Source organism: Heptranchias perlo, unplaced genomic scaffold (assembly GCF_035084215.1).
Source record: "Heptranchias perlo isolate sHepPer1 unplaced genomic scaffold, sHepPer1.hap1 HAP1_SCAFFOLD_52, whole genome shotgun sequence".
Classification (NCBI taxonomy): Eukaryota; Metazoa; Chordata; class Chondrichthyes; order Hexanchiformes; family Hexanchidae; genus Heptranchias; species Heptranchias perlo.
The window spans coordinates 7,792,159-7,803,242 of record NW_027139537.1 but is presented as its reverse complement, the minus strand read 5'-3'; the positions used below and the strand labels follow the sequence as shown (position 1 = coordinate 7,803,242).

General features: G+C 41.8%; 1 long non-coding RNA gene across 1 annotated transcript; it reads right to left on the bottom strand.

Moving 5' to 3' along the window:
- Positions 1-368: 368 nt before the first annotated feature.
- LOC137314518 (uncharacterized) lies at positions 369-1,797 on the bottom strand. Its single transcript, XR_010961213.1, has 3 exons — positions 1,693-1,797; positions 772-999; positions 369-458 (listed from the first exon to the last, which is right to left on the bottom strand). It is a non-coding gene; the product is annotated as an uncharacterized lncRNA (long non-coding RNA).
- Positions 1,798-11,084: the final 9,287 nt, after the last annotated feature.

Sequence of the window (11,084 nt, the reverse complement as noted above, 5' to 3'; positions counted from 1 at the left end):
TTTTTCACAACATGTCGCTGTGAGATCACCAACAGTTTCATCGACACAAACTACACTGAAAGCAACAGGAACTTAAGTCAATCGTCACTTTGCTATCTTTGTTTCAGTGAGGCCATTGGGGAATAAATACCAGATCTCTAATATTACACGGAAGAAAAATATTTTTCATTATCCTCCTGTTGATTTGTTTTTACTGCATGATCTATTTCACCAAAAGAAATTATAACATCGAACATCGATCCAATAATGTTGAACTAAATCAAAAGCATTGTGCTGTTTCAATTAACCTGATATCCTTGATCACTGAAAAGTTTCTTGTATCTTAATACAAAGCTGCCCCCCTCCACATATTCATCAATTGCCTGTTCTCGTCTATTCTATCCCGGGTGGACATCTTGATATTTAACAGCCGGCAATCGTCGGAAATTGCAGGGTCTCGGAAATTGTGGGGCTTCGATCTGTGAAGAGAAAGTCAAGGAGACAAAGGCGGTGTATATTATCCATTTGGTGTTAGTTTATCAATCCTGGAAGGTTATAATATCAGCAGATTAGTGATGGACCCTACCACCTGTTGGCAATTTGTGTAGTTACTTTTTATATAAAGTTTAGTGATGGACCCTCCTTCCTGTTGGTAATTTGTGTAGTTACTTTTTATATAAAGATTACTGATGGACCCACCTACCTGTTGGTAATTTATGAAGTTATTTTTTATATAAAGATTACTGATGGACCCTCCCACCTGTTGACATTCAAAGCATCCCCACAAATTACCTTAATTAATGATCAGGAACCTCCTATCTGCGTGAAAGATTGTTTCAGCCCTGAAACGGTTTCCATCAAAACATTCCTGATTTTTTTCTCTCCAAAGGGAGCGGCGTCTCCGTTTTTCAGTTGAGTCAGTTTGGCAAATAAATTCCTCAGTAATTCGAACTTATTTTCGCAGAAGCGGAATTTCCTGCTCTATTTTCCCACCTAATGCACATCCGTTTCCAACTGACACTGTCACATTAAACAGAAATGAATTATTGTAATTAATCTGCATCAAGTTTTATCTCCGAAATTGCTCCTATCATTTGACTGGATCGCGTTCAGACCGGCCTCGGGTTACCAGAGGCTGATTTTCCAGCTGCCCAGCTGAGATCGATAATCGGCCAGAGCGAATGTGTGAACCCTTCAGTGAGCTGAACTGTGTGTTCGGTCTGAACAGATGGTCCCGCCTTTTATCAGTTAAATAAAAGTGTACCGGGCACCAAAGGGTCCAGTGAGTAAAAAGAGCCAGTGTTACAGTAAAAATAAATACATGTGCACTGAGAAATGACGAGCTATCCACCCCTGTTTACTGAGCTTCAAATTGTAAAATAGGGAGGAGGCGCCGCTGGACCAGAATGGGGTAAATCCCCAGAGTTCATGTTCCTACTTTCTGTCCAGTAACCGCTCTTTTAATATTGTGTCTGTGGGGAGACTAGTGGAGACCCGAAGAGGGTTTAGCCCTGAAATCCGGGGTGTAAAATATCCCGCCTTCAGTCACTGTCCGAGCGAACAATTAGTGAATTTTTACACCCGCGAGGAATACAGAGCTCCCCACGCCGGGGAACATATCTGACCTCGGGAAATCGGCTTTAAAAAGAAAGAGGAAGGGAAGGAAACGATAATAAAATTGCAACATGAAGCTGAGAAGCTACAATAGCTTACCTTAATCCCGCAAGGATTTTCTCTCTCTCAATGTCCGTGTCGATTTTGCAACTTGTATCCTTGTTATTTCATTGCAACCAATCAGGTGGAAGTTCCTTGTTTTATTTGAACAAGTCACTAATTGTCAATTATATCTGATCCTTGTGATGTGAGATTCTGAACTCCGCCCTCTGTGTGAAAGCTGCTGCCAAACCTCAGGATGGATTTCAACTCAAACATTCCTCGTTTGTTTCAGAACAGGGAGCAGCCTTTCTGGTGAAATCAGGTCATAGAATCATAGAATCGTTACAGCAAAGAAGGAGGCCATTCGACCCATCGATCCCGTGCCGGGTCTTTGCAAGAGCAATCCAGCTGGTCCCACTCCCCTGCCCTATCCCAGTGGCCCTGCAAATATTTCCTTTCATGTACTTCACCAGTTCCCTTTTTAAGGCCATGATTGAATCTGCCTCCACCATCCCCTCGGGCGGTGCATTCCAGATCCTAACCACTCGCTGTTTAAAAAAGTTTTTCCTCATTTCATCTTTGGTTCTTTTGCCAATCACCTTAAATCCATGTCCTCTGGTTATGGACCCTTCCGCCAATGGGAACAGTTTCTTTAATCTGTCGAGACACTTCAAGATTTTGAATACCTCTTTCAAATCTCCTCGCAACCTTCCCTGCTCTCAGGAGATCAACCCCAGCTTCTCCAGTCTATTCACGTAACTGAAGTCCCTCATCCCTGGAATCATTCCAGTAAATCTTTTTTGCACCCTTTCTAAGGCCTTCACATCTTTCCTAACGTGCATCTATGCTATTCGCCTCAGCTACTCCTTGTCATAGAGTCATAGAGTTATACAGCACGGAGAAAGGCCCTTCGACCCATCGTGTCCGCGCCGGCCATCAGCCCTGTCCACTCTAATCCTAGTGAATTCCATATTCTAACCACTCTCTGGGTAAAGAAATTTCTGCTGAATTCCCTATTGTATTTATTAATGAATATTTTAAATCGATGGCCCGAGTTCTGGGCTCCCTCTCAAGTGGAAACATCTCTAAGTCTATCCTATCAAACCCTTTTAAAATCTTAAGGTCGTCTATCAGGCTACTCCTCAGTCTTCCCTTTTCCAGAGATAATACGCCCAGCCTGCTCAATCTTTCCAGATAAGTATAATCTCTCAGTTCTGGTATCATTCTAGTAAACATTTTTGCACCTTCTCCAGTGCCTCTATACAATATGGAGACCAGAACTGTTCACAGTACTCCGTGTGGTTTAACCAAGGTTCTATGCAAGTTTAACATAACTTGGCTGCTTTTCAAACCTATCCCTCTCGAATTGAACCCCAGTGCCTGGTTTGAGTTTCTGTGGCCTTATTAACCTGCGTCGCTACTTTTAGTGATTTGTGTATCTGTACACCCAGAACCTTCTGCTCCCCATTCCCATGTAGACTCTTATTATCTTAGCAGTCTGTGGCCTCCTACCAAAATGGAATACCTCACACTTATTACAAAATGTAATACCTCACAGTCAGCAGGTACATAGAAGGCAGTTCCTCTGATGGGAGAGTCCTAAACAAGGGGGTACAATCTTAAAAAAAGGAGCTCGGCCGTTCAGCAGTGAAATCTGGAAGAAGTTTTTCACACAAGGTGTAGGAAAAATGTAAAATTTCCCCCCCAAAAGGTTGTGGATTCTGGGTCAATCGAAATTTTCAAGACTGAGAGATACAAATTTTTATTCAGTGAGAGTATTGAGCGAAATCTATCAAAGTTAGGTAAATGGATTTCAAGTGCAGGTCAGCCATACTCTAATTAAATGGGAGAACAGGTTTGTGGGGCTGAATGGTCTACTCCTATCCCAACTTCATATGCTGGATCATAAATTCCGTTGAATGTGAAGGTTAACCAGAGTTTCTGGACAATGACTTCATCACTGGTGGGTTTTTACGTTCCCTTTAAATGGATGTGTCATAGTTTCATAATAGTTACAGAACAGGAGGGGGCCATTCGGCACATCGTGCCTGTGCCAGCTCTTTGAAATTGCTATCCAATTGGACCCATTTCCTTGCTCTTTCCACATAGCCCTGTATTTTTTTTTCTCTTCAAGTGTTTATTTAATTATCTTTTAAAAGTTACGATTGAATCTGCTTCCACCACCCTTTCAGACAGTGCATTCCAGATCACCACAACTCGCTGTGTAATAAAATGTTTCCTCATGTCGTCTCTGGCTCTTTTGCCGATCACCTTAAATCTGTGCCGTCTGGTTACCGACCCTTCTGCCACTGGAAACAGTTTCTCCATATTTTCCCTGACAAAACCGCACATGATTTTGAACACCTCTATCAAATCTCCGCTTAACCTTTTCTGTTCTAAGGAGAATAATCCGAGCTTCTCCAGTCTCTCCATATATCTGAAGTCCCTCATCACTGGTACCATTCTAGTGAATCTCTTCTGCACCCTCTCTAAATTCTTGACATCCTTCCTAAAGTGTGGTGCCCAGATGTGAACACAATACTCCAGCTGATGCCTATCCAGTGTTTCATAAAGGTTTAGCATTACTTCCTTGCTTTTGTACTCTGTACCTCTGTTAATAAAGCCCAAGATCCCAAATACCATTTTTACAGCTTCCTCAACTTGTCCTGCCACCTTCAAAGATTTGTGTATGTGCACCCCAGGTCTCTCTGTTCCTGCACCCCCTGTAAAATTTTACTATTCAGTTTAAATTGCCTTTCCTCATTCCTCCTCCCAAAATGCATCACTTCACAATTATTTGCATTAAATTTCAACTACCATCTGTCTGCCCATTTCACTAGTCTGTCTGTGTCTTCCTGAAGTCTGTTACTATCCTCCTCATTATTTCCTACATTTCCGAGTTTCGTGTCATCTGCAAACTTTGAAATTACACCCTCTATACCCAAGTCCAGGTCATTAATATATATATCATAAAGAGCAGTGGTCCTAATACTGACCCCTGGGGAACACCACTGTATGCTTCCCACCAGTCTGAAAAATAAACGTTCACCATTACTCTCTGCTTTCTGTCCCCCAGCCAATTTTGTATCTGCGCCATCGCTGTCCCTTTAGTTGCATGGGCTATAATTTTGGTGATAATTTATTACGTGGTGCTTTCTCAAATATCCTTTGAAAGACCATATATATGACATCAACCTCACTACTCTAATCAACCCTCTCCGCTACTTCATCAAAAAGCTCAATTAAGTTAGTTTAACACGATTTGCCTTCAACAAATCCGTGCTGACTTTCATTTATTAGCCCATACTTTTCCAAGTGCCAATTTATTTTGTTGCGGATTATTGACTCGAAAGGTTTCCCCCCTACCGACGTTAGGCTGACTGGCCTGTGATTGTCGGGTTTATCCCTCTCTCCTTTTTTGAACAGGGGTGTAACGGATGCAATCCTCCAATCCTCTGCCACCATCCCCGTATCTTAGGGGGAATGGAAGATTATGGCCAGATCTTCCTTAATTTTCACCTTTACTTCCCTCAGTAACCTAGAATTCAAACCATCTGGACCAGGTGATTTTATACTTTGATTACTGCCAATCTTTTAAGTACCTCCTCTTTATCTATTTTTATCCGATCCAATACCGATGCTACTTCCTCCTTTCCTGCTACAATGGCAGCATCCTCTCCTCCAGTGACGAGGGATGTGTTCATTTAGCACCTCAGCCTTGCCCTCTAAATCCATAAGAAGGTTTCGTTTTTCGTCCCTAATCGGTCCCACGCTTCCTTTGAATACTCTTTTACTATTTATATGTTTATAGAAGACTTTTAGATTCCCTTTTCCTTTATCCACTAATCTATTCTCATACTCTCTCTTTGTCCCTCGTATTCCCTTTTCAGATCTCCCCTGTACTTACTGTGTTCAGCCAAGTTCTCTCCTCTGTTAAGAACCTTACATTCGTCATAAGTCTCTTTTTCTGCTTCATTTTAATCTCTATACCTTTAGTCATCCAGGGAGCTCGAGCTTTGGATGCCCTTCCTTTCCCCCCTCGTCGGGATGTGGCTACTCTGTCCCTGAACCAAGTTGCCTGTGTTTGGCTGTTTTTATTTAAGGCTGAGCTCCATTTGTTCTGAACGTCACAGAATTCCAGGGGAGCAAAGATTAGATCATCGGTGCGAGTGAATAGAGGGTTAACTTTCTTAAATATAGTTTAGTAAAAACACTCCAACTGTTCCGCCCAGTGTCCAGTCAGACTTAAACTGTGACCCCCTGAATCTGAACCTATAGTTTTATTTCGGGGACAGATAAAAGTTCGGTACAAAACATTGTCTCTTTAAATTTCAATTACTATTGTCCTGAAATTGATGCTTTTTGTATCTGGCGTGATGCGAACCTAATGTGTCCTGGATTCTGGATCGCAATTCACCCGCCACCCAAACCCACTTTATAACAACAAACTTGCAGTTCGCTCGATTAATAGTGAGACAGGTCGGAACACCGCACGCTCTCAGGCGCCGTTTCGGAGTCTCCGCCTCTGCCGGGCGAGTCCCAGCAGTTCTCCCGCACCCACCTGGCGGGACAAGAAAACACTTGTACAGAAGGATGTTTTTTAGTGTGTGAGTTGCCCAGTGCATCCTTCTAACTGATGAGCTTTAACCGCAGCAATGCACAAACACAACCTGCTGGCTCCAGACATTTAATTGGTGCAATTTTAAGCTACCCTTCCACAGTGCTCTGGACTGGGCCTGGATTGTCGGCATTAATCCCATCCTGGGGGAGAATATTATGGCCTGGGTGTTCCTTCCTGGCATTAACTTCCTCTCATTTCTGGTGTCCCTTGTTCAATGTATTATTTATCTAACACCTATCAGGAAAGAATGAACAGGCTGAGGCTCTTTTCTCTACAAAATGAAGACTGATAGATGACCAGTCTTTCATATTATGAAGGGGTTCGCTCGGGTAGATGTGGAGAGGATATTTCCACCTGAGGGCAGTCCAAAACTTGAGGCCATAAATATAAAATGGTTACCAATAAATCCAATAAGGGATTCAGGAGAAACTTATTTACTCAGAGAGTGGCGAGAACATGGAACTCACGACCACGTGGAATGGTTGAGGCGAATAGCAGAGATACATTTAATGGGAAGGTAGATAAATACATGAGGGGAATAGCAATAGGAGGATATATTGATAGGGTGAGATGAATTAGTGCGGGAGGAACATCATGTGGAGCTTAAATCCCGACATGGACCTGTCGGGCTGAATGGCCTGTTGCTCTGCAGTAAAATAGTATGCAATTCTGTATTTTTTTCATTATACCAGGCCTTCATTAACACAGATACTGTCAGTAATATCAGCGCTATATTGAGCACAGATGCTGTCAGTAATATCAGCGCAACATTGAGCACAGATACTGTCAGTAATATCAGCGCAATATTGAGCAAAGATTCCCTCAGTAATATCAGCTCTAAATTGAGCACAGCAATTGTCAGTTATGTAAGCTCTATAATCAGAACAGGTAATGTCATTAATATCAGCTCTATAATCAATATCGTGAATTCAGCTCTATAATGAATAAGGGTACTGCCAGTCAAATCATCGATAGAATCAATAAAGATGCTGTCAGTAATAACAAGTCGATAGTCAGTAGAGACACAGAGCTTAATACCAGCTCTAATCAGCACAGGTAAAGTCAGTAATAGCTGATGTATAATCATCACAGATACTACCAGTAATATCAGCTCTATAATCAGAACAGGTACTGTCATTAATATCAGCTCGATAATCAATACAGGTGCTGCCAGTAAATTCAGCTCTATAATGAATAAAGCTGCAGTCAGTAAAAGCAGCTCAAGAATCAATAAATCTACTGTCAGTAATAACAACTCCATAATCAGTAGACATACTGAGTTTAATATCAGCTCTATAATCAGTACAGGTACAGTCAGTAATAGCAGATCTATAATCATCACGGATACTGCCAAAAATATCAGCTCCGTAAACAGCACATATATTATCCGTACTATCAGCTCCATAATCTAAACACGTACTGATAGAAATATCAGCTCTATAACCAGTACAGATACTGTCTGTAATATCAGCTCTATAATCAATACACATACTGACAGTAATATCAGCTCTATAATCGTACTGATACTGTCAGTAATATCAGCTCGATAATCAGTACAGATATTGAGCGGAATATCAGCTCTATAATCAATACAGGTATTGAGCGTAATATCAGCTCTATAATTAGTACAGATACTGTCAGTAAAATCAGCTCTATAATCAGTACAGATACTGCCAGTAATATCCGCTCTATAATCAATACAGATATTGTCAGTAATATCAGCACTATAATCAGTACAGATACTGTCATTAATATCAGCTCTATAATCAGTACAGAAACCGTCAGTAATATCAGCTCTATAATCAATACAGATATTGCAGTAATATCAACTCTATAATGTTTAGATACTGTCAGTAATATCAGCTCCATAATCAGTACAGATACTGTCAGTAATAACAGTTTTATAATCAGTACAGATACTGTCAGTGATGTCAGCTCTACAATCAGTACAGATACTGCTAGTAATATCATCTCGATAATCTGTTCAGATAATGTCAGTAATATCAGCTCTTTTATCTGTTTAGATAATGTCAGTAATATCAGTTCTATAATCAGTCCAAATACTGTCAGTAATATCAGTTCTATAATCAGTGCAGATACTGTCAGTAATATCAGCTCCATAATCAGTACAGATACTTTCAGTAATATCAGCTTTATAATCAGTACAAATACTGTCAGTAATATCAGTTCTATAATCTGCAGAGATGGTGTCATTAATAGCAGCTTTATAATCGGTTCAGATACTCTCAGTACTTGCGGCTCTATAATTAATACAGTTAATATCAGTAATATCAGCTGTTTTCAGTTCCACAGATGCATGCTGTAAAGTGGCTTATTGAGCGTTTGGGTCATTAGGGTGTCTGATTTGCTTAATGTCTAAGTAAGTGAAAGCTGTGCGTTAATGTATCGATTGGACAACGTAACTGACTGCTGCTTATTCCACTGAAATGCAAATTGTACTAACTGTGACTGCTTGCTGGAACTGGTTTCCACATTGTGAAACGAGACAGGCTAGTGATGAGACAATGAGCCTCGGATACTGATCGAAGCCGGACAATGTTGCGAGATTTATATTGTTAACTCTATGATTAATGTTAAATCAATTGGCCATCTGGAGTTCTATGACGAACTATCTCATTTCTGGGGGTCTTGCGAACAACAATAAAACAATAATGGTTGTTCAGTGAGAACAAACGGTGAATATAAACGCAGGACAAACCTACATCTTTATTGTAGAGGTCGAGATGAAGCACCGCAGGGAGCAGTTGAACTTTTCGGTCCACCGAGAGGAGGAACGGGGTGGTATCATTTTACTTGAGGGAACGGACCAGTCTCTGAGCGGACGGGTCGGGATCTGAGGGGGCGGGCCGGGGTCTGAGGGGACGGGCCGGGGTCTGAGGCGGCAGGCCGGGGTCAGAGGGGACGGGCCAATGTCTGAGGGGACGGGCCGGGTTCTGAGGGGACGGGCCAATGTCTTATTTAAGGTTGAGTGCCATCTGTTCCGAACTTCACAGAATTCCAGGGGAGTAAAAGATCCGATAATATTTGCGAGAGGATCGAGAGAATAAATGTTAAATATAGTTTTGTAAAAACACCCACTGTTCCTCCCTGTGCCAGAATTAAAGAGTGACTCCCTGAAACTTACATGTGATTCTATTTCGGGGACGGTTAAAAGTTCGGCTCAAGACATTGTCTATTAAAAAATTTCAATTACTGGGGTCGTGAAATTGAGGCTTTTTGTATCTGCCGAGATGCGAACCTGCTGTTTCCTGGTTTCTGGATCGCAATTCACCCACCACCTAAACCCACGTTATAATAACAACCTTGTTGTTTACTCGATAAATATTGAGACAGGTCGGGACACCGCAATCTCTCTGGCGCCGTTTCGGAATCTCCGCCTCTGCCGGGCGAGTCCCAGCAGTTCTCCCGCACCCACCTGTCGGGACAAGACAACAATTCCACAGAAGGTTGTTTTTTAAAATGTGAGTTGCCCAGTGCAGTCCTTCTAACTGGTGAGCTGTAACCGCAGCAATGTACAAACACGGCCTGCCGGCTCCAGATATTTTGTTGGTGCTATTTAAGGTATCCTTCCACAGGCTCTGGACTGGGCCTCGATTGTCGGCATTAATCCGATCCTGGGGGAGAATATTATGGCCTGGGTGTTCCTTCCTGGCATTAACTTCCTTTCATTTCTGGTGTTCCCGTTGAATGTATTATTTATCTAACAACTATCAGGAAAGAATGAATAGGCTGAGGCTCTTTTCTCGACTAAAGTGAAGACTGGCAGATGACCAGTCTTTCATATTATGAAGGTGTTCGCTCGGGTAGATGCAGAGAGGATGTTTCCAACTCAGTGCAGTCCGAAACTAGAGGCCATAAATATAAGATAGTTGGAAATAAATCCAATAAGGAATTTAGGACAAACTCCTTTATTCAGAGACTGATGAGAATATGGAACTCACTCCCACATCGAATTGTTGAGGCGAATAGCAGAGATGCATTTAATGGGAAGGTAGATAAATACATGAGTGGGATAGCAATAGAAGGATATGTTGATAGGCTGAGATGACGTAGTGCGGGATGGGCGTCATGTGGAGCATAAATCCCAGCATAGACTTGTTGGGCCGAATGGCCTCTTGCTGTGCGGTAAAACAGTATTTTTTTCATTATACCAGCTCTTCCATTAACACAGATACTGTCAGTAAAATCAGCTCTACAATCAGTGCAGACACTCTCAGTCATATCAGCTCTATAATCAACACAGGTACTGTCAGTCATATCAGCTCTATAATCAATTCAGTTACTGTCAGTAACATCAGTGCTACAATGAGTACAGATACTGTCAGTAACATCAGCTCGCTAATCATCAAATATACTGTCAATAATATCAGCTCCATGATCAGTGCAGATACTGTCAGTAATATCAGCTCTATAATCAATTCAGATACTGTCAGTAATATCAGTGCTACAATGAGTACAGATACTGTCAGTAACATCAGCTCTCTAATCATCAAATATACTCTCAATCATATCAGCTCCATGATCAGTACAAATACTGTCAGTAATACCAGCTCTATAATCAGTACAGATACTATCAGTAATATCAGCTCTTTTGAGTTTCACAGATGCCATGTCGGGATTTGAACTCAGGAACTTTAGGATCCTGGTGCAGTTTTGTCACCACTGGGCTTGAAATTGCGAACGTTCCCGAAACCCCAATGCCATGCCACATTCCCTCGCCACATTATTTCAGGGACTCTATCGTCGCTCTGATGCTCCGACGCGGGATAATAACGTACCCCCACGGGTTTTCTGCCAACCGGGGGCT